Source organism: Schistocerca piceifrons, chromosome 4 (genome assembly GCF_021461385.2).
Source record: "Schistocerca piceifrons isolate TAMUIC-IGC-003096 chromosome 4, iqSchPice1.1, whole genome shotgun sequence".
Lineage (NCBI taxonomy): Eukaryota > Metazoa > Arthropoda > Insecta > Orthoptera > Acrididae > Schistocerca > Schistocerca piceifrons.
Window position 1 is genome coordinate 186,772,255 of NC_060141.1, and position 26,113 is coordinate 186,798,367.

Consider the following 26,113-nt stretch of genomic DNA (forward strand, 5'->3'; position numbering starts at 1 on the left):
CTTGTGTGAATTGTGCTTTTTGGTAACTTTTGTCACCTTCTCACACATCGAAAATGTGACTGAGGTGCCCACGTTGTCCTTCAAAACCCGCTCAACGCGTTGGTTAATTTCACTTCCGGACAGTGCAGTGCTCCTTCGCTGATTAATTTGGACAATTTTGACTTGCTTTTCTGTAATGAATTAACTTCGTGCAGTGCTTCGACATCGGAAAATCATGCCAAACAAGGACTGCAACAAACGGGGACTATGTTGCAAATCCTGGTTCACACGAACTCCGAATTACGGCTAAATCGCATGCCTGGTCAAATTCACAAACGCCACTCATGGCTACCGCATCTTCCATGCCGCATGCAAATTCGTTTGACCTGGTTTCTGCACAGCCCGTCTTCCAGAGTTCGAATGTTCGCGCCAACTTTACCAGCGCTTCTCCGCACTTGTCCCTCATTTGCAGCATTCAACTACCAACATTTCTCTCGGACCAACTTCGAATGTCGTTCATGGCCACGGAGTATATATTCTCCTCTTATGGCATCACCGACGAAAGTGAAAAATACCTTGTACTCTTTAGGCACCTAAAGGACTACCATTATATAATTACGGACATTATCTGTGACAATTTGAGTGACAAGTATACCTAAGCGAAAGCCCCTTTAATTCAGCACCTATCACCAACATCACAGGAGCAGTTTCACAAAGGGCATCCTATCGGTCAACAACAATGCACCAATTACACCAACGACAATGCCAGCTATTTCTCAGTGCAACACTGGATGTGCCACGCCTCCCTCTATACAGCACCTGAGTCACACCGGCTCTGCTTGACCGCTACAGACAGTGATGTCACGGCCGCCGCCTACTGGCTCACTGACCTTGGCCCAGTCAAAACAAGTAGCTGCGTGATGTATGATCCTGCCACCTCTACCGCACTCGCATCTTGTCAACAACTCGCCGACACTATGCATGCTTATCGCCTGGCCGTTCACTACTTGATTTCGCTCATAACTTGTTCACCCACCCCAGAAGACGATTTCAGCCATATCAATGTTTCATACAGCAGTGAACGTGTTCTCACTCCGCCGCTGCTGAGTGCTGAGTTTTACATTTGCGATCGCACACACGATCTCTTCTACTCAAACTGTTACGTCAATACTGTGCTGCTGACCTTGTCTTGTACGCCAGGTTACCCTTTGATAGAGACAGATTCTGATTTTGATCCCTTCTTACTCAGTGATACAGAGCACACTGCTTCACGACATACATTTTTGCCTGAACAACTGCGACAGCTACATGAGCAAATTGTGACATATAACTTGTTGGTACAAGATCAGTTACACATGCTGCAGCCGCCACTGACCAAGTGTGACATGTGAGATGCATTTTCACCTGAGCTACGTGAGCAAATTGTGACATACAACTTGTTGGTACAAGATCAGTTACACATGCTGCAGCTGACACCGACCGAGCATGACATGCAACGAGATGCTCCTGTCATTGTTCCGCCTCCGACTGCTGACAATTCTTCGCCATTACTACCAGCTACAACTAATACCCTGACGATCGCGCTACATGGATCTATGTCCCAGATGTCACAACTGTTATCATCATGCCACTTCAAGTGGAAATCCTATGTTACTGATGTGATACAAGCAACTTATTTACGCTGCTGCCACCTTCACTTGGTAGTCCCAGACACTTCGTTTCTGTACCATGGCATAACCAGTCGCATTCCAGTGCCGCTTGCTTTGCCACCCTCTTCACTATCTCTGCAATGTACGACCAACACATCTTCTGTTTCTGCTTTGACGAGTGAGCATCTTTCCACTCTGACGCACAACTGTGCAGCAGTTTCGCATGAGCAGCTTGCAGCCTTACGACTCAACAGCAGCGTTGACAGTGACAGCACACACGCAGCTCCAGTTCCATCGAACTGTGTCACCTCTCTGCCATGGACCAGTAGTTCATCCGCTGATTCGACTTCTTCACGTTCACACTACATCTCATTGCCTTCCTGCTCTGACCATGGTTTTGCCGATCACGTCCCCCTTCCACCACCTCTCACCGTTACCATGCATCATGGCCACACCCCTCAACCTTCGATCATGGCTGTTTTGCACATCAAAACACCAATACTATCAACTCCGCTTGGAGCATCCTGCCATCTACCGCTGTGACACACACACAGCCGCCAAGGTCAGTCATGTGCAGCATGCTGTTTTCTTCCCTGCTGCGACATCAAGCGCCTCTATAACTCCGTCATTACCGTGAGTGTTGCTCATCCGGATGCTGGGAAATACTTTAGCAATACATCGCATCGCATCTTCGACGCACTCCGTGCTTTTGATCAGATCAAAACCCCGCTGCGCTGCACGGCCTCAGCATGACAGTGTTCTCCCCAACGACACGCCGCCGCCTTCTGCTTTCACCATGCCATCAGCAGCATGGCACGGTCAACCTGTGGATGCCTTCCGAGCCTCCTTCCCTCCGCTGGTCGCGCCTTCCAAGACGTCAAGAATCGGTCTGATCGCGCCTCGCACTAGCGCCTGCCACGACACGATCGGTCACGCGCACCTGCGCCGTCAGTCGGCCAGGTGGACACACGCCTCTCATCATCCTTACCGTGCTCAGCACTACCGGCAGGGGCTCTGTGGCGATTATGGACTGTAAGAGTCAACTGCCTCATCTTTGAGAATTAACTTCTTTGAAAAATGTTGATCTCAGTGTGTTCCGAACTCTGTATTCGAGTGGATGTGTTTGTACCGACATGTTCAAAATAAAGTTAATTCATTATAAATGAGCGAATACTTAATGTTGTGTTCGATATTACCATACGTAACGTCTTGATCCCCACAAGATAATAGAACGAATGCAAGCAAAGTATGCAAGTTATATTTATATCTCCTACATGTGACATAACTCTCACGCCAAATACAGACATGTTTAGGTGCTTCAGCAATGCATTTCACAACTGAATTTATTATTGAGTTGTAATCCCAGAAATTTAACCCTGTCAACCTCTTCGATCTGCATGTCCTCATATGTAATACATATGCTGGAAGGAAATCTCATACGGGTTATGAACTGCATATAGTGGCTCTTTTCAAAGTTTAATGACAGTGAATTTAACTTCATACAATTTATTGACATCAGTGAAAATCTGATTAGCAGTCATTTCTGAATCTGTACTTGACTTGCCATTTATTGCAATGTTTGTATCATCTGCAAACAAAACAAATATAGCATCTGGCAGTGTAACACACAAGAGATCATTAAGACACACAAGAAAAAGCAACAGGCCCAAAATGGAACCTTGAGGAATATAACATGTAATTAATTCCCAATCAGATGAATACTGACTGCTTATTGTACAGGTATTTTGCAATGACACCCTTTATTTCCTATTGGTTAGATAAGACTCAAACCATTTTGCAGCACTGCCAGTGGCACCATAATATTCTAATTTACCCAAGAGAGTGCTGTGATTCACACAGTCAAAGGCTTTTGATGGGTCACAGAAAACGCCAGTACCCTCTGATTTGTTATCTAATGATTTAAGTAGATCTTACAAAAGCAGTTGTGCTGAAAGTTGCAAATAGGAACCAGGAATACATATTACAACAATGTTTATCATCATCATAAATGAACCACAAAGCAAAATTTGCTCAGCTAAAAGTGTATAAAAGCTCTAGAATGATAATCAGTGGAACTTTAATACTTACACGAACAATATAAACATTGACATTAGGGAACAATGTGACAAATGTGGTAAATATTCATCAATATTCACTGGCCCAAACAAATTTCCAACTGAAAAATGTTTGGAAATGGATGGCGTGCACTTATTTGGACTAGGCACAATGATCCTTAGCATGAAATAATTAAAAATAACATCTGAAGAAGGTGGTAATTCACAAATTTATTTAAGAAAAGTAAATGTAATTAAATTCATGATGCACTTAAAATTATTCACAATAACAATAAAATATAGAGAAGGAAAATGCTAAAGTAGTAATAATAAATTAACAACTGTTCACCAAAATATTCAGTGTCTAACAAATGAGGTACAAAAGCTCGAGATTGAGGTGGAGTGTGTAGATTGCTCAGTTTTTTGTATCACAGAACACCAGTGCAAATAATCTTAAATTAATCATGTAGTATTAAAGTCTTAAAATTTAGCCTGTGCATACAGTAGAACATCTATGAACTGTGGAGGTTGTTGTATTTCTGTGAAAGTAGCCATTGAATTTCAGAAGTGAGCTGTGTGCAATCAGTGAAGAGAAACATTTTAAGTTCACAGCAGTAGAATTAAGGGACCAAATAAGTGTAGAAAACTGATTATTTTATGTTTATATGGATCTCCTAGTGGAGATATGAATATCTTTTTGTCTAACCTCGTGAGAACATTGGCCTCCAAGGTACCATCACTGGCAGTTGACTCATCTCTGATGCAACAGTATCTTTGACCGACAGTTGGTCTATGCCCAGGCTACATTTTGTGACCTGAGCAGAGCCTTTGACTGTGTAGAGCATGACACTGTGCTGAATAAGCTAGTTTACTATGGTTTTGATGACAACAGTATAAATATGTTCAGCTCTTTTCTAGAGAACCATCAATAAGTTGCGTGCATTGGTAGGGAGAAATCAAATTTGGTTAATGTTAGGTACGGAGTGCCTCAAGGGTCGGTGCTTGGACCTTTACTGTTTATACTGATGATTAATGACCTGCACTTATTCATAAATTCTCATACAATATTGTATGCTGATGACACAACTTTTCTACATAAAAGCTCTGATCTAGGTACACTGAAAACACTGACCGAAAATACCCTTGCTCAGTCCTCATTATGGTTCAATGCTAATGGCTTCTTGCTAAATGAAAACAAAACCCAGACACTTTACTTTAGCCTCAAAGAGATTCCTAACTACCAGGAATTAGAAACTGTTAAATTTTTAGGTGTTACTATTGACAATAAATTGACATGGGAACCACACATTAAAAATATATTGGCTAGGCTTTCAAGAGTTATTTATCTAATTAGAAATTTAAAAAGACATGTTCCCAATGACTATGTGAGATCAGCATATTTTGCCTTCTTCCAAAGCATCATCTCTTATGGAATTTTACTGTGGGGTAGTAGCTGTCACGTAAATGACATTTCACATTTACAGAAGAAAGTAATAAGAATAATATCAGATTATGATAAAACAGAACATTGTAAACCTCTGTTTATTAAAATGTAGTGTCTTACAGTAGTGAACTTATTCATCTACAATGTTTTAATGTACATTAGAAACAATGTGTCAAATTGTTGAGAAGTGATATTCATAGCCATAATACTAGAAACAGAACATCTGTAGACGTACCATATCATAGATTATCAAAATCGCATAACTCTTACCTAGTTCTTGGACTAAGGATGTTTAATAGACTAAGTGGTGACTTTAAAGAACTACCTGTAAATATCTTTAAAGCTAAATTATACAAGCTACTAGTGAACAATCTGTTTTACACCATTGATGAATTCTTTGAAGATGAAAATACTGTATTCTAATGTGTACCTATTTTATGTAAACCAATTTACATCGATATAGTAGTTTATGTAGAAATATATGCTCTTGACTTTGTCTATTGCTGTAATCAGCTGAACGACAATACAATTATTATTATTATTATTATTATTATTATTATTATTATAATGACTTGATTGTGTTAGCACACTTATATATATATGCTCTTGTCAATAATAAATATTTTTCTACATTGCATTAGGACTGTGTGCTTATTTGCTGTAAGAATCTCATTTATGCTCTAGATCTATGCTGATGACTCTCAACAATCATGATCACACAGAAATTCATCATTCCAACAATTACACATTGACAATGCTACTGATGTCCTCCCATTGTGCTGCACAGTTTTCACTGACAGACAATGTATCTTCATCCAATATATCTGCCACCATGGATCAACATTCGCGAAACCACATATGAGGTAATTATCCTGCCAATACGATTACTACACAAGATCAGTGTGACCCTGGCATAACCGTCATTTGCATGCCGCACATATGTTTTCTGGACAGCGCAAGGCTTCTCAATAGACTCTTTGACTGTCTATAGACATAAGTTGTGCAAGTGTTGTGCTTCAGTACTGTGGTTCAGCTTATGACTGTGGTCCTGAACAAGGGGGAGTAAAAAACAATTTACTGTGGGACTTCACCACTGTTCCCATCTTGCAAAAATAGCATGCAACTGATGAACTGTGATATTGCATCTAATTGGATTCATGCTTGTTTAACACAATTCAACGTCTTTCGTGGACAAAAGATGATCAGTTACACCAAGAACATTTCAAAGAACACCAACAAGCACTCATATCATTCGCAAAAATACTGTCAGCCATGTGCTATAATGTCAGCCTCGTCATGTTTACTTCCAAGCAGTGGACAAGGCTGATAGACTTTGCCTGACTGTTTCCTTCTCTGTCATCTCTGTGCCCAGCCATACTGACGTCATTTGCTGCATGACACCAACAATCCCCCACTTCCCTGCCATCCGAGTTGCTCTCATGCTGACACAGAATACTGCTAACCACCCTGTGTCTGTACCTGTGCAGAACACCACCAACTACATTGTGCCCAGACCTGCACAGAATACCACTAAGTAAGCTGGGCTCATGCCTGCATGGAACACTTTTAACCACATCTGCCCATGCAGCTGCGATGCATGACTGGCCACATTGGACATGAGCAGAACCAGTTCTGCTGGTACCATATGACAAATGATGACATTCTGAGAAACTAGCCCCACATGCCACTATGACCACATGGGACACTATGCACACAGAACACTGTGCTCAACTGTTGCCTGTCATGTGGCCACATGACAGTGCCTGCAACTGGCTCCCCAATTCAGTAAGTATTAGTACTGGGCTTCCAAATAGGATTTCACTACAACTTCACAACAATGTCTGCAAACCATCAAATTTAACTTATCCCACACTTCAGTGTATTGCATGCAACAACTGTGTACTCCACGTTACATGTTGTGGTTGAATTTATGCACACTTTGAACATGTTTTCACATGGGGTCACACCATTTGCACTTCTGGGAACCGCATTTTCAACTGCACCACCTGCCTCTTACCTTCTGATGTAACACCTTTCAGGAGACCTAAGTTCTGACTTCAACCCTCTACCACTTGATGTCTCATTGCAAGGAACAAACCCACTGCACTGCAACTGCATGAGGCTACCAGCTCATCAATTGATGTGCATGGATTCATGACCCAGTCCCTGGAACTGTCACTATCTTGTCACATCACATGGACATTTTTGATGAAGGACACCATAAAACCAGACCTAGGAATGGACCTTTTACACTACTTCCACCTTATACCAGTCACACATCATACTGCACTCCTGCACTTTGACACAGACTGATACAGGGGACAGGGGGCTAACTGTTCTGTGAGGTATCATTGCTTTGGTTAACTCAGCTCTGATGCAAACAACTCTTTGACCAGCAGTCAATGTGGTGACTTGATTATATTCACATGCTTGTGGGTGTGTGCTCTCATTGGAAATAAATATTGTTCTACAGTGCATTACAACTGTGTGGTTGTTCACCATAATCATCTCCTACACCCTGTGGATTTACAAACAGTGAAGTTCTTGATATGATATCCACTCCTAATGGCAACATCCTCATATGTGGAGATATACATATAAATGCACTGAATCCTAATACTACCTGGAATTATTCCTTAGCATCACATAAAGTTTTAATTTAGTGTGGTCAGTTAAGAATGCAACAAGAATAACTATCCAATTAATGACAGGTACTGGCCCTGTGTTTTCAGATTTAGACAAAGTAAACTGTAGGACAGGTGTAGTAGATCTAGGATTATCTGATTACATAAGTGAAATTATGAAATTATGATTATGTAAGTGGCCACAAAAAAGCCTATCTACCAACAGTATATTTTCTATACTAAATGGCACAAGTTCATCAATCAAATAGGACATCAAACATGTAATGTAGTATACAGGGAGGTAGATGAAAATGATAAATTAAAAAATTTCATGGTGCTATTGAAACCAAAATTTGAAGAAAAACTTCTCACAAAGTATTATGTCCATTAACAACAGTTACACAAAACAAACAAGCAACAGAAAGCACCACAAAAATCATCTCAAATACCTCATCTCCATTAAAAACAGGCAAAGTAATTCAACTTTCTCAGATTTTTATAAATGATATAGGAAAAAGTATGGGAAAGTGTTGCTTGTAGTGGGGAGGGCTCATAATTCCAAAATGATACTCACTGCTGAAAGCGAAAACAAATCAGTATGGAAAACTGTAAAGCAGGAAGCAGGCCACAGAAAGATCAATCAATCAAACATAAAAGTCAAAGACAAAGGGATTCTAATAAAAAAATCCACAATATCTGGCAGACTACACAAACATCTAATCTGGCAGTATAGAAACAGAGATAATGGTAAAATTTCAAGAAGTTGCTTATATGAACAAGCAGTTTACAAACTGAGAAATAAAATTTCAGTAGGTTTTGATAAAATAACAATTTGTCTGATTAAGGACTGTTTAGAGAACCTAATATTGCCATTAGTTGCCATGATAAACCAATCATTCAAACAGGGCTGCTTTCTTGACTTATTGAAATATGCTTAAGTACTACCACTCTTCTAATTCTGATAATATAGGAAATCATAGGTCACCCTCACTGCTCTTTAGATAGGATTAGATTAGATTTACTTTCATTCCAATTGTTCCGTAGTGAGGAGGTCCTCCAGGATGTAGAACATGTCAGAAATACAACAATATATGACAAATATTTACAACTAAAACAAATAAGCTAATGTACCATTCCACAGGTCCCAAGTGGAATGATCGTCATTTTTTAATGAACACTATATGAAAGAGTCATTTTACAAATACTAATGCACTGAATTTAAAAAAAAAGTTTATTTATAAGGTAATAAACATGTAATACAACTACTATAATACTTATTTACAATTAACACATTACTGCACTACTAAAATGATGCAGAAGTTAGATTTTACTTACTTACTTACACACACACATTTACAGTGAACACATTACTGCACTGAAAAAAAAAAAAAAAAAATTATATATATATATATATATATATATATATATATATATATATATATATATATATATATATATATATATATATATATATATATATATATATAAAACTCTTTGACTTATCTAAAAACACAGATGATGTGACTTACCGAACGAAAGTGCTGGCAGGTCGATAGACACACAAACATACACACAAAATTCAAGCTTTCGCAACAAACTGTTGCCTCATCAGGAAAGAGGGAAGGAGAGGGAAAGACAAAAGGATGTGGGTTTTAAGGGAGAGGGTAAGGAGTCATTTCAATCCCAGGAGCAGAAAGACTTACCTTAGGGGGAAAAAAGGAAAAAAGGACAGGTATACACTCGCGCACACACACACACACACACACACACACACATATCCATCCGCACATACACAGACACAAGCAGACATATTTAAAGACCAATCATCATCACTTTTGGTCTTTAAATATGTCTGCTTGTGCCTGTATATATGTGGATGGATATGTGTGTGTGTGTGCGAGTGTATACCCGTCCTTTTTTCCCCCTAAGGTAAGTCTTTCCGCTCCCGGGATTGGAATGACTCCTTACCCTCTCCCTTAAAACCCACATCCTTTCGTCTTTCCCTCTCCTTCCCTGTTTCCTGATGAGGCAACAGTTTGTTGCGAAAGCTTGAATTTTGTGTGTATGTTTGTGTGTCTATCGACCTGCCAGCGCTTTCGTTCAGTAATTCACATCATCTTTGTTTTTAGATATATTTTTCACACGTGGAATGTTTCCCTCTATTATATATATATATATATATATATATATATATATATATATATATATATATATATATATATATATATATATATATATATATATATATATATATATATAAGTTGGTTTTACTGAGAAATTCATCAATGGAGTAGAAGGAGTTGGCCACCAATAAATCCTTTAGGCTTCTCTTAAACTGAATTTCATTGGTTGTTTAGCTTTTTATGGCTGCTGGCAAGTTATTGAAAATGTGTGTTCCTGAATAATGCACACCTTTTTGTACAAGACTAAGTAACTTTAAATCCTTGTGAAGATTATTCTTGTTTCTAGTATTGATTCCATGAATTGAGCTGTTGGCTTGAAAAAGTTATATATTTTTAATGAAAAATTTCATTAAGGAATAAATATATTGGGAAGCTGTAGTTAGTATTCCTAGTTCCCTAAACAGGCTTCTGCAGGATGTTCTTGAGTTCACACCACATATAACTCTTACTGCACATTTTTGTGCCTGGAAAACTTCACCTTGGCTTGATGAATTACCCCAAAAAATAATCCGATATGACATTATATAATGAAAGTAAGCATAGTATGCCAGCTTTTTCATTTTTATATCCCCTATGTCTGACACAATTAGTATTGCAAATAGAGATTTGTTAAGACGCTTCAGCAGGTCTGTGGTGTGCTCCTCCCAGTTGAATTTATTATCAAGCTGTAATCCCAAGAATTTAACACTGTCCACTTCTTCTATCTTCTTGTCATTGTATGTTAGACATATACTCGTGGGACACCCCTTACAAGTTCTGAACTGTGTGTAGTGTGTTTTTTCAAATTTTAGTGAAAAGGAATTGACTAGGAACCAGTGATTAATGTCCACAAATATTTTATTAGCCGATCTTTCTAAGACTACATTTGATTTGCTATTTATTGCAATGTTTGTATCATCAGCAAACAAAATGAACTTGGCACCTGGTAATGTTACTGATGAAAGGTCATTGATATACACAAGAAAATATAAGGGCCCCAAAATGGAACCTTGTGGGACCCCATGTGTAATTAGTTCCCAGTTAGATGATGCCTGATAGCTCGATACATGTCTCTTTCCTAATAACACCCTTTGTTTCCTGCCAGAGATATAAGATATGAACCATTAGATACTGTCATACTTGACAGTAATAATGGAAACTATTATGAAAGACAGACTTATAAATTATTTAAATAAATATAGCCAACTTTCAAAAGAACAGCATATCTTACAAAATATGTCCTAGAAGCACTGTATAAAGAGAATTATGCAAAAGGTATATCCTTCTGTTTAGCTAATGCATTTGACGTAGTGGATCATAAAATTCTATTAAATAAGCTAAATGATGTGGGCATAATGGGGTGGTTAACAAGTGGTTCCAGTCATACCTAGAAAATAGTATAGCTGACTGAAATTATATGTATGTCAATGAGCTCTAACTTTATTAAAAAATGTATTTCTGACCCTAAATACATAAATATAGGCGTACTGTGGGGTTGTGTGCTTTGTCCAGTAGTGTTCCTAATTTACTTTAATGGTTTCCTCCAAAATATCAAGTATGGGTAAACAACATTATTTGTGGATGACTCTGAAGTAATGATTACTGACAAGCCACCAGAAGCACTATGACAGAAAGCTGGACACTTAGAAGTGTATATAAGTGGACAACAAGCAATTAAGCACATTGAGCAGAAGAGAAAGTGTGTTGACTTTGCATACATTAACACAGGTGGCATAGGACAATACTGTCACTTGAGACTCAAGATGACATGAGTATGCTGTATTGGAAGGTGTGCATAGCTAGTGTCTGTACTTATTTGTGAGTTTGCGAATGGTGTTGCGAGTGAGCGCTGCAGAGTTGCAGGATTCGGTGATAAAGTGGTGTTAAGAGTTATAGCTTCTATTATTTAAATAAGAATAATAAAAAATGCCCACTTGTCTCATTCCAATATGTGGATCTGTCTACAGAGAAAGTAAAGGTAAACATTTTGTTTAGAGCTCAAAAATGGGCGAGAGCAGTACCTTGGAAAGACAAAGATCTGGTTCACATTTGTTTTGTGTGTGATTCACATTTCAGTGAAGAACTTATTACAACATCAGACTTTTACTTGAAGCAGGAAATGGGGAAAGAAACAGAAGGTGTGTATGGGAATCTATGGCTTCCAACCAGTGGTAATTCAATGGCAGAAGTCAAAAATTAGTGCTGGACTGGGACTAGAAACCTTGATTTATTGCTTCCCTTGAGCAGATGCTGTAACAGCTTCAGTCATTTGGACACAGTCCTTGAATGATTCAAATTTCCAACATATTGCACCCTGCAATGCAGTGTCCCTTGTTCATTAATCTCCTATTTACAAATTATTGGTTCTCGTAGGAGTTTGGACAATATTAGTGCATCCACACTGAAATAAACATCAAGAACCTGTCGTGCTCTTACAGAAATGCAGTGGAAAAGTTGCGCCAGACAGCACAAATTTTCAACTTTGCCACTGTGTTTCCACAATGCCCTATGGGGCTGGAAGTCATGAATTCTCACTTGTCTCTTTGCATTCTTTCCCCATTGTCTATTTCACATAAATGTATGCACCAGCTGCATCACCACAAGTGGTCTCCATTCTGTTGGACATGCCTGACAGAACTGAAACCACCCACTTTTTGAGATTTCTGGTAACAGCATTTTCACTTTACATTTTACACACAAAAATAGCTGTATAAAATCATGTGCATATTTGAATTTACATTTTTATTGATACAGGAGTAACTGGTTGTTTGTTCAAAATTATAAATCTCCAAACGTTTTTCACCAATTATGTTGAAATTTTGACACAATGTTGCATTCAAATACCTACGTCTTTTTACATACCTACTGGAGTGCCATGTGGTATATAAATATGTACATGTATGACACATAAATGGGATACATTGTTAGCAAAGATCTCATATTCGTTTGTTCAAAATCTTAACTCTCCACTATGTTGCATCTGAATACATGCATTTTTATATACCTGTGGGCACACCCCTAATCTATTTTATGTATAGACACACACACACACACACACACACACACACACACACACACACACATTTCACATGGGAAAAATATATATAAAAAACAAAGGTGCTGTAACTCCTACCCTTGTACCACCGCCGGTGTAAAACCTGTCCCATGCACCCTCCCACCACCACCTACTCCAGTCCTGTAACCCGAAAGGTGTACACGATCAAAGGCGGAGCCACATGTGAAAGCACCCACGTGATTTACCAACTGACATGCCTACACTGTGAAACCTTCTATGTGGGAATGACTAGCAACAAACTGTCCATTCACATGAATGGACAAAGGCAGACAGTGTTTGTTGGTAATGAGGATCACCTTGTGGCTAAACATGCCTTGGTGCATGGCCAGCACATCTTGGCACAGTGTTACACCATCTGGGTTATCTGGATACTTCCCACTGACACCAACCTATCAGAACTCTGGAGTTGGGAACTTTCCCTTCAGTATATTCTCTCTTTCCGTTACCCACCAGGCCTCAAGCTCCACTTATTTCAAGTTGCCACCCCTTGTACCTCACCTGTCATTCAACAACATCTTTGCCTCTGTACTTCTGCCTCGACTGACATCTCTGCCCAACCTCTTTGCATTTACATATGTCTGCTTGTGTCTGTATATGTGCGGATGGATATGTGTGTGTGTGCGAGTGTATACCTGTCCCTTTTTCGCCCTAAGGTAAGTCTTTCCGCTCCTGGGATTGGAATGACTCCTTACCCTCTCCCTTAAAACCCACATCCTTTCGTCTTTCCCTCTCCTTCCCTCTTTCCTGATGATGCAACTGTGGGTTGTGAAAGCTTGATATAACACAATCTGGAACCACAACACCCCAATTCAGTAGTTAACCTTTCCTCCAAACCTCTCTCCCAATCCGAAACCTCTGTCCTATCCAAAGGCCTCGCCTTCAGCCCTACTCCCAGATTCAACCAAACAGCCCTCGTCAAAGATTTACTGTCCTACACTCGTACTCTCTGCTGGAAGTGTCACTTTGCCACGAAGAAAAATAACCCTGATCCTACTCCTAATGATCCAACTCTCCAAGACACTATCCAAATTGAACCCTGCCTGGAACAGTTCCGTCCTATGTCACAGCGGGACCCACCTCCTCTTCCTCAAAATCACCCTCTCCAAACCTTCCAGGAATTTTTCACTTCCAGCCTTGCCTCTCAATCCTCCTTGAAAAACGTTAATTCTATTCCCAACATCACCACAGCTGAAGCCCAGGCTATCCGAGATCTGAAGGCTGACTGATCCATCGTCATTCTTCCGGCAGACAAGGGTTCCATGACCATGGTACTTGCTCGTCGGGAGTATGTGGCTGAGGGACTGTGTCAGCTTTCAGACAACACTACATACAAAGTTTGCCAAGGTAATCCCATTCCTGATGTCCAGGCGGAGCTTCAAGGAATCCTCAGAACCTTAGGCCACCACAAAACCTCTCATCTGACTCCATCAACCTCCTGACCCCACCGACACCCCGCACCCTTACCTTCTACCTACTTCCTAAAATTCACAGACCCAATCATACTGGCCGCCCCATTGTAGCTGGTTACCAAGCCCCACAGAACGTATCTCTGCCTACGTAGATCAACACCTTCAACCCATTACATGCAATCTCCCATCCTTCATCAAAGACACCAACCACTTTCTCAAACGCCTGGAATCCTTACCCAATCTGTTACCCCCAGAAACCACCCTTGTAACCATTGATGCCACTTCCTTATACACAAATATCCCACACGTCCAGGGCCTCGCTGTGATGGAGCACTTCCTTTCACGCCGATCACCTGCCACCCTACCTAAAACCTCTTTCCTCATTACCTTAGCCAGCTTCATCCTAACTCACAACTTCTTCACTTTCAAAGGTCAGACATACCAACAATTAAAGGGAACAGCCATGGGTACCAGGATGGCCACCTTGTACGCCAATCTATTTATTGGTCGCTTAGAGGAAGTCTTCTTGGTTACCCAGGCCAGCCAACCCAAAGTTTGGTACAGATTTATTGATGACATCTTCATGATCTGGACTCACAGTGAAGAAGAACTCCACAATTTCCTCTCCAGCCTCAACTCCTTTGGTTCCATCAAATTCTCCTGGTCCTACTCCAAATCCCATGCCACTTTCCTCGACGTTGACCTCCATCTGTCCAATGGCCAGCTTCACACATCCGTCCACATCAAACCCACCAACAAGCAACAGTACCTCCATTATGACAGCTGCCACCTATTCCATATCAAATGGTCCCTTCCCTACAGCCTAGGTCTTCATGGCAAACGAATCTGCTCCAATCCTGAATCCCTAAACCATAGCACCAACAACCTGAAAACAGCTTTTGCATCCTGCAACTAGCCTCCCGACCTGGTACAGAAGCAAATAACCAAAGCCACTTCCTCATCCCCCCAAACCCAGAACCTCCCACAGAAGAATCCCAAAAGTGCCCCACTTGTGACAGGATACTTTCCGGGACTGGATCAGACTGTGAATGTGGCTCTCCAGCAGGGATATGACTTCCTTAAATCCTGCCCTGAAATGAGATCCATCCTTCACGAAACCCTCCCCACTCCACCAAGAGTGTCTTTCCGCCATCCACCTGATCTTCGTAACCTCTTGATTCATCCCTATGAAATCCCCAAACCACCTTCCCTACCCTCTGGCTCCTACCCTTGTAACTGCCCCCGGTGCAAAACCTGTCCCATGCACCCTCCCACCACCACCTACTCCAGTCCTGTAACCCGGAAGGTGTACACGATCAAAGGCAGAGCCACGTGTGAAAGCACCCATGTGATTTACCAACTGACCTGCCTACACTGTGATGCATTCTATGTGGGAATGACCAGCAACAAACTGTCCATTCGCATGAATGGACACAGGCAGACAGTGTTTGTTGGTAATGAGGATCACCCTGTGGCTAAACATGCCTTGGTGCACGGCCAGCACATCTTGGCACAGTGTTACATCGTCTGGGTTATCTGGATACTTCCTACTGACACCAACCTATCAGAACTCCAGAGATGGGAACTTGCCCTTCAGTATATCCTCTCTTCTCGTTACCCACCAGTCCTCAATCTCCGGTAATTTCAATTTGCCGGCGCTCATACCTCACCTGTCTTTCAACAACACCAGGCAGTCAGGCTTATGATTTCTTGTACACATGAAAAATCTGGAACATATTGTATTATTAGTTGATAGTTATGTGAATCTTGACGTTTTTTAATGTCCTCTTCGTCTTAAAAGACAATGTTACAGTCTCCAGCTTGCTCTGCTTAAACTTCTTGGTTCTCTGAAGTATTGCAGGTTCTGGTGACTCAGTTAGATACATCAGATGAAATAAAGAACTAATAAACTAGAATGACTTGGTACCATAAGAGTTAATATATTTCATATTATTAGTGTACTAAAGAGAAAGTCACATGCTCCCTCTATCATGAATGGGAAAAGACCAACAGTGCAACACAAGAAAATTACTGTTCTTCATTTTTTCTCCCTATCTGCACAGGCTTGATTGCTTTGAGCATACTGGCGTGGTCCACCATTGCTGGATGACAGTATACAGTATTGGTGCCCTCTCTACATACAATCATAACATATTAAAATTCGTTTTCAGTTGCAGCTCATGTTGTATCCTTGGCCTGACCAGGTTTCAAAGTACCTTTAGTGATTGCCAAACTTATTTTAATGTATACCTTAGATGTGCCAGCTCTCTTTTATTTTACAGTTTTATTTGCATATTCTGAAAGTTTAATTTTCTAAGTCCATGCCGCAACAACGGGCTTGTCCAGAGTTTCAAAGTGGCTCCATTATTGTAATGTAACCACTACGTACCTCTTGCAGTGCTACATTCACACATGTGAATAAATGTTTGTTGTGGATGCACCTCTTAGGACCATTAGTGCAACACAGCTAGGTGATACAGTTAGTTTTCACAATTTTTAGATAACACCAAATTTCATGTTGTCAAAATGTCCTTAGAGCTGCTTTGTAGGATAGTGTGTATAGGCGAGTGCATGATTGACAGTTCCCAGTGCTGCAATGGAAAGGCCCTGCATTTTTGACATGTGTTACTGGAATCACATCGTGCGTCACATATTTCAGTGTCCAAGTCAGACTGTACATTTAGCATTACTTCGTGATCTCACTAGATTTCAGGTTTCAGGTAAGTCCATAAACATTTTCACCCTATGTGGCCCCTTGTGCCAAAGTGCTGCTTGCTGCTATAAATAAACAAAAAACATTTATCCCATTGTAAGGAACCGCACCTTCACTCACTATAATACATATAAATGTGAGATTTTAACAGCACATGCCAAGGGTTTGACGATTGAATAGTTTCTCTTGACATCTGTTTTGTCAATACATATATGGTTTCACATAACATCTATAAAATAGCCAGTTCAACATCATTTGATTTAACCTAAATATACATAAGCCTGTACTTGACATTGTCTCTAATCATTCAGAGGCTTCCATCTCTTACAGATTTGTAATGAGCAGATAAATTTCCTATTCTTTGAGTTCATGGAATAGTATTATCTTATACAGAATAATAATTTTTTTTTTTTCAGTTTCAAGGTTGAAAGCACAATGTACATACATACGGTCTGATGATATGCATCAACCACTCTCCTCACATTTTATCTGAGTCATACACCTGTAAATCCAGTTTGCTAACAAAAGGGAAGAAATCTTCATTATGCAGCAGCCAACATGAGCAGACATAGCTATGCTTAGCCCCACTTCTCTCAAGTCTGCTAGGAAAGCGTCTGCTGGTCTACAAAGAATGCTTACAGGGAATGGAAAGAAACACTTTTTTTTCTGCTGCTGAAATCCATCATCTACACACCATAGAATAATGGAGTAAACTCTTCGTGCACACTTCTGTGTATATTTGTGAAACTATTTACTTAGTGTTTGCTGAATTATTTTCAGAATTCTGATTGCAGTTTGATATAAATTATCAATATTAGTTGTTTGAAAGTAACTTTTGTGAGTGTAATTCAGTGTAACTAACTTATATCCATATCTTCAGGATAACACTCTTGTGTGTATAATATACTTAAATATGTCACATGAAGGTTGTCCTAAGAAAATATTTTAGAAGAACGTTCAGATAAGTCATGATACTGTGTAAATGCATCATGCACACTCATATTTGGTGCTCATATCAGTAGCTTGCATTTTTTAATATGCAGTCTGATGCCTTTGTGTTTTGGTAGTACTAGACCTAAATTTCATTTAATAACATTTTATGTACTGTAATCTCTTCATATACACGCTCCCATTCAAGCTGTTATATTTAACTTATAAACCAAGAATGTAGTTGTACCATGTTTAACCTACATATCATTTTTCTCCTGATGCACTTCTCTAGCTTAAGTAGCTGAATTGAAAATGTTCAGAGCATGTCTGTGATTTCAAATCCATCCATTTTCAATCCATTCATATTCATACTATGATTACACCTGCAGTTAATAGTGTTGTTGTAGACAGTCACAACCTCATTATCTTTCATAGTTTTTTTCAGAATGTGACCTTAGTCCTGCAATTTTTCTTTCTTTCTTTGTGTAGAGATACTTCCCTTAGAGTGCTTTATTCATTGTGTATATAACTACTATGTAAATTAGCGTAAACTGCAAATAGTAGTGTAGTGTGTAGACAGGTTTCTGTAGTTAGTCATTCTTTCTTCTTCTGTAAATTTTCTTTTATTGTAAACTTCCTTACTGTTTAGTTTCATTAATGTAGACTCCTTCATTTTAATAGTAATTAACTTATATTAAAACCACCAGAGTATAGCTTATTTGGCAGCTAGATGCCAAGTTTATCAATGCATTAGGTGTGCAGAGAGGCATGTTGGATTGAACTATTTCTGTGTATGCACTGAGGTTGCTGACCTACGTGTTCGCTCCTACTATGCCTGCACATCCTCTCCCTTTTGTAATGTTACTTCATGTGTTTAGATCTCAAGTGCATCATCTCATTGTATTTGGAAGTGTGTGTATTGTGGAATGAATCAGCACTACTGATTCGTGTTTGATTTTCAGGCTTCTTATAGCCTTTTGACATTAAATTACTATACTTTGACATTAAATTACTATAACTTATTTTGTTTCTATTTAAAAAAATTGATAGAATGGAAATTTTCTCTTAAAATGAAGTGAACAATTGTTATATACCTGTTATATTGAAATATTTCATTTATACATGCACATTACTTCAAGTGAGGTTTGACCTTTGTCCATTCTTTTAGTATAAAAATTCTCTTAGATCCTTATGTGGATAAAGTCCCTTGTCCTTTCCACTGTTAGGGTAGGCTAGTCTACATGCATCTGGATGTGGGATTTTAGTAACCACAAATGGTCCTGTGTACAGAAGCTGCCATTTATGATTGAGCTTCCCATATTTATAGATGTAGGGTGTGTTTTCAGTAATACCTCCTGTCCTACTTGAACTTGTACAGTGTGCCCTAATCTTTTGTTGCGTGACTTTTTCCTGTGTTTAGCCTTTTCCTCCAGATTAACCAAAGCCTGTCATACTTTTTCTTCAAATGACATCTCTCCCCTGGCATACTGGACAATAGTTTTTCCCACATTGACTTTTCTTCTTTTAAATGCCAATTCAGTAGGTGTGAAACTGATGGGTGAAGTGTGTGGTAAGTTGTTAATGATTTGTTGAAATGGTGAGACAAACTCAAACAATTTGTGTGCTTCTGGTGTGTATAGGTATGTATAAACCTGTTAAATTCTTTGAATATCCATTCTTTTGCGCTTGCCTGTGGCTGAAATGTATATACTAATATATATTTTGAAATATAGATACTAATATATATTTTATTTTGTTTGTGTTAGTAAATTCCTTCCATCTACTGCCTACAAAGTATGATGCATTGTGCATTAACGGTATCTGTGGCTTTCCCACTCCCAGGAGATAATCTTCTTAATCCTCCTAATAACAGAACCTGCGGTCACAAACCAAACTGCACACAACTTAACATAGTTTGTGAAAACATCATATAAGGCAGTAACACATTTGACACCTCCATTCCCTTGTGGATAGTGTCTGGCTGTATCCAAGGACATTAATTCCAAGGGTTTTGGGGGCACTATAGGATGTAGTTCAACCAACTTGGACTTGTTTGACTGCTTTGTGTTTTGTAAGTAATGCAACTCTGAATTACTTGGAGAACTCTTCTCCACAATTTGGGAAAATAGCAGTATGTATTTGTCTCTGTAGTGCCTTTGGAAACTCCATAGTGACATCATACATTGTGAGCGCACAAAATGAAATCGTCTATGCAACTTTCTGGTAGACTCACACATCACTGTTCTTGATGCCGTGTATGTTGATGAAGCAGGACTCCCTTGTGCATAGCATAGAATTTCTTCTAATTCTCATCGTTATTTTCAGACAGTTTCATCCTTACCTGTCTCCATCACAGGTCTCCCTCTTGCAGTTGCTCCCAACCCTTACACATCTTTACATAATATGGTTGTTGTGTCTTGTCCTGCATAAGCAGCATCATAATTTCAGAATTCAGTTCTGTGAATTCTAAGAATTCATTAAGCCCTTAAGGTAACCTTGACATCTGCGATCATATTTTGTTTACCCTCAATGTATAAAATTTCAAAACTGATCTCCTGCAAGTACATGCATTACCTGGTTAATCTTTGATGTAATAATCTGCAAGCCAACAGAAAAGAAAGTGCTTGATTATCACAGTAGACTCTGGTGTGCTTACCCCAGAAGTAGTACTCAAACTTCTTAAATGCCCATTATAACCCCGAGAACCTTGATCTCTGTCACAGAATATGACTGCTCAGATTCAGAAAGCGTTCTACTAGCAAAACAATTATCGTTGGGGTCAGTTCCCCATCATCTTCAGCGATCTGAAATAGGCATGCTCCTAGTCTCTGTAAAGCAGCATCTATACTCAAGCAAAAAACCTGTGACATATCAGTGAGGTGTAGTATGTTTGCACATAGTAAGGCTTCCTTTATTTTGTTGAAGTCTGCTTGACATTGATCAGTCCATATCCATGGATTTTTTTTTCCTCAATAGATTCAGCAATGCGTCACAATTCAGTAACTGATCTGGAATGAATTTCCTAAAAAATGAAACCAAACCCAGATATGCCTTGAGTTGCGTTTTATTCTGTGGTGGCAGGAAATTCTTGATTGCATGAAGTTTACCTGGATCAGGTGGTATATCATATGGTGAGATAATATGACCCAGGAATTTGATCTCTTCTTTTTCAAACTCCAACTTTGTTGAATTAACTGCGATACCATAATCTGTAAATTGGTATAATATCTCTGCCAAAAGCCTCACATGTTCTTCCCATGTGGGAGTAACTATTAGCAGGTCATCCACATAGAGACTTTGTCTAGTGTGGAAGTGAAATTACCCATATTCATGTTTAAGCCAAATGGCAAAACATAAAATTGACAGCTCCTGCTCCCACACACAAGGGCTGTGTACTTTCTATTATCTTCTTGTAATGCTATTTGCCAATATGACCCTCTTAGAGCAATTGTAGTGAGGTAGTTCACATTGTAAATTTCAGTAACTGTTCTTCATGGTTGTCAGGGCGTTTCCTGACAGAAACAATGATTTTGTTTATACTTTGGGAATTAAGCACAACCTTAGCATTGCTGTCAAGCTTGGTGATAGCTAAAACGGGGCTACAATATGAGGAATAGGAGTTTTGTATGATCTTCCAATTTATCATTCTTACAATTTCTTTTTTCACAGCTTCTCTATTTGCCCAATTAATTGGATGTGGAGAAAAGTGGAATGTCTCATATGGGTAAACATCCATTTTATACTCGTATCCCTTTATTACCCCTGGGCAGCTTCTAAATACTTGTACTTACTCCTTGTAACTCCACCTTCTGATCCTTTGATAAACAGCAAATTCACTTACCTTGGTTCAGACTGTCTCTGGGTTAATGTCTTCTTCTGACAGCTGCTCACCCCTTTGTGTATCAACACGCAGTACATTTTGCTACGAGAATTGTACTCAGATATCAGTACTCACTTTGAGTGTATTTTCAGTTGCACTGGTTTTAATTAAATTTACTGATAACCACTATTCATTGATTGTAGATCAAACATTCGGGCCTTAATTACAGCTTGCACTGACTGCTTGTTATCCACGTCTAAGTTGTTTGCATCTTCCTGACACAGTTCCTCTTTCATATCTACCCTTTGATCATACTTGGGAAAATAATTTGGAATAAATTACACACCTCCAACCCTTTTATTGGTCTGCAAATGGTGACTTAGCATGACCTGTTTGCATTTTGCTCATTGGTCTGGGAGTAAGCCTCCTCATTGTGAGTATTTTCAACTATCTGCACGTTGTGGGTTTTACCTTGCCAGTTTGTGTCCTGTATTGCCTTGGAATTAAATTCTTCTTGACCATGACCCCCACTGGATAAATAATTATTACTCTGTTGATTGTAATTTCCAGGTGGAGGACAGCCCTAAGGTCTATTTGCGGTCATTTCTTGCTGATGATTGTATTGGTTATTGCCACCTGCCTGGAGTGCATTGCGAATTCTGTCTGTGATTTCCTTTGAAACCTCATTTGTATATTTGGTTTCCCAAATTACCATAATTTTTTCTTATATTATTGTTGTTGCATGGGTCATATGAGTCCAACCATGTTGGTTATTGACATCATGGCCATTTTGCTGTTGACTATTTTGTGGAGGTGTGCACTGTGTATTAATATTCTGTGGTTGTGATGGCCCTCTTCATATATTAGGTCAATCAAGTCAAGTATAGATAAGAAATACTATATATTACTTTCAGGTGTAGTGATCAGCATTTCCCTGATACAGGCAGGCAGGCAATTTTTTATTATTTTCGGTACATCCATGTGGGAAACTGGGTTTGTCCAATATCTGGTTTTATTTAAGTATTTTTCAAAATGCTTCCTTAGTCCCCCGTGTTTACTATTGAATGATGGTGGGTTAAACTTCTTGACATAGCCCCTCTTGGATGGCTGTGGACCAATACCTGTCCAAAAAAGCCCATTCAAAATACTCATAGGTATTGGATCTTTCAGGCATATCTGTTGACCACAATAAAACGTTGCATTCAGTGTACCCCACAATGAACTGGATCTTCTGTGATTCTGTTCAGTTGTGGGCTAAAACATTGCAAAAATCTCTGATAAACACTACAGGGTTTATTCTCATACACAACATTGAAAAAATTATAAATTGCCTATGACAGAGCAGACCCTTGTCCACTAATATAGTAGACAAACATGCAGTATTGTCTGCCATCTGATTATACTCTGGAGGCGAAACAAGGCCCTCTGATAAACACTACAGGGTTTATTCTCATACACAACATTGAAAAAATTATAAATTGCCTATGACAGAGCAGACCCTTGTCCACTAATATAGTAGACAAACATGCAATATTGTCTGCCATCTGATTATACTCTGGAGGTGAAACAAGGCCCTGGGAGTAGACAACATTCCATTAGAACTACTGACGGGCTTGGGAGAGCCAGTCCTGACAAAACTCTACCACCTGGTGAGCAAGATGTGTGAGACAAGTGAAATACCCTCAGACTTCAAGAAGAACATACTAATTCCAATCCCAAAGAAAGCAGGTGCTGACAGATGTGAAAATTACCGAACAGTCAGTTTAATAAGTCACAGATGCAAAATACTAACGCGAATTCTTCACAGATGAATGGAAAAACTGGTAGAAGCCAACCTCAGGGAAGATCAGTTTGGATTCCTTAGAAATATAGGAACACGTGAGGCAATACTGACCCTATGACTTATCTTAAAAGCTAGATTAAGGAACGGCAAACCCATGTTTCTAGCATTTGTAGACTTAGAGAAAGCTTTTGACAATGTTGACTGGAATACTCTCTTTCAAATTCTGAAGGTGGCAGAGGTAAAATACAGGGAGCAAAAGGCTATTTACAATTTGTGCAGAAACCAGATGGTAGTTATAAGAGTCGAGAGACATGAAAGGGAAGCAGTGGTTGGGAAGGGAGTGAGACAGGGTTGTAGCCTCTCCCCAATGTTATTCAATCTGTATATTGAGCAAGCAGTGAAGTAAACAAAACAAAAATTCGGAGTAGGTATTAAAATCCATGGAGAACAAATAAAAACTTTGAGGTTCGCTGATGACATTGTAATTCTGTCAGAGACAGCAAAGGACTTAGAAGAGCAGTTGAATGGAATGGATAGTGTCTTGAAAGGAGGATATAAGATGAACATCAATAAAAGCAAAACAAGGGTAACCGAATGTAGTTGAATTAAGTCAGGTGATGCTGAGGGAATCAGATTAGGAAATGAGACACTTAAAATAGTAAAGGATTTTTGCTGTTTGGGGAGCAAAATAACTGATGGTGGTCAAACTAGAGAGGATATAAAATGTAGACTGGGAATGGCAAGGAAAGTGTTTCTGAAGAAGAGAAATTTGTTAACATCGAGTATAGATTTAAGTGTCAGGAAGTTGTTTCTGAAAGTATTTGTATGGAGTATAGCCATGCATGGAAGTGAAACATGGACAATAACTAGTTTGAACAAGAAGAGAATAGAAGCTTTCAAAATGTGGTGCTACAGAAGAATGCTGAAGATTAGATGGGCAGATCATATAACTAATGAGGAAGTATTGAATAGGATTGGGGAGAAGAGAAGTTTGTGGCACAACTTGACTAGAAGAAGGGATCGGTTGGTAGGACATGTTCTGATGCATCCAGGGATCACCAATTTAGTATTGGAGGACAGTGTGGAGGGTAAAAATCGTAGAGGGAGACCAAGAGATGAATACACTAAGCAGATTCAGAAGGATGAAGGTTGCAGTAGCTACTGGGAGATGAAGAAGTTTGCACAGGATAGAGTAGCATGGAGAGTTGCATCAAACCAATCTCAGGACTGAAGAAGACAACAACAACAACATGTTTGTGAAACTGGTGTTGAGATTGGCAGTGCCTGTTCCATTTTGTACTTCCTTTCTTCTCCATTTGAAGGGTGGTATTAAATGGTTGATAAGTGTTAATGCCATCTATCCTGCCTGACTGCACCCGAATGTGTCTCTCTTGTGACATCTGCAACATTAATAGACTGCTCCGTAACTTGTCTTCTTCTCCCTTTAAGCCTTGCGCAATCCAAGCAATCGATTGTTTCCACTTTTCTTTACCATCTCTTCAATTGTTTTGACATATGTCTTTCGCTCTTGTACTACCCTCTGTGTGAGGATCATACTTTTATCTAGCATTCACACTTTGGCTCTGTCCTTTAAATTCCTTACCTTCATTTTGATTTTTTCATATGCTTTCTTTACAAACTTTGTGCCTAAATCTGAACTAGGCCTATTGAATTTTACCGACAGCTCCTGTAGTACTTCTGGCAGATCTTTATATAAAGATTGCAACTCATTAACAGTCATAGTTTCTAAATTTCTGCAGATTCCTGATTCAGCCTCTTGCATTTGAGTCTACACATCACACACAACCTTTAGTTTACCTGCAATTTCCTCTTGTGCCACATCTTTAGATGACACTTTTTGATCTAAGTTTTTTTCTTCAAGCAAAAAAATGCTTCTCAGAGTAGTCTCATCAACCGTGAGCATGATAGCATCATGAAGTAACACAATATTGTCATCAGCATAAACTGAATTCATGTAATATTCCTGGCTGCCATCAATATCATCAACGTCTTTGCTGTCACTATCGTTTGTCGTTGCACCCATTGTGGCATCATTTTGTATCCCTGTGCTATTTTCATTAGTTGACACAGCCTTGTTAACTTGTTCCATTTCATAAATTCTTTTTTAAAGTTGTAAATATGAAATAAAATTGAATTTCAACTTAAAATTGATTGTGAGAGTTCTCACTGTCACTACATTATGTATTCTACACTAATTCACTAGTTGATTGCGCTCACAACTTGTTCACCCACCCCAGAAGACGATTTCAGCCGTATCAATGCTTTATACAGCAGTGAACGTGTTCTCACTCCACTGCCACTGAGTACTGAGTTTCACATTCATGATCGCAAACACAATCTCTTCTACTCGAACTGTTACATCAATACTGTGCAGCCGACCTTGCCTTGTACGCCAGGTTACCCTTTGATAGACACAGATTCTGATTTCGACCCCATCTTACTCAGTGAT

General features: G+C 39.3%; 1 long non-coding RNA gene across 1 annotated transcript in view; it reads left to right on the top strand.

Annotated features, from left to right (window-relative positions):
- The window catches only part of LOC124795133, a 60,545-nt gene that overhangs the window by 19,685 nt on the left and 14,747 nt on the right, over positions 1–26,113 (top strand). Inside the window, exon 3 of the long non-coding RNA XR_007016648.1 lies at positions 5,811–5,989. This is a non-coding gene — a long non-coding RNA (uncharacterized LOC124795133). The remainder of the gene's footprint in view (positions 1–5,810; positions 5,990–26,113) is intronic.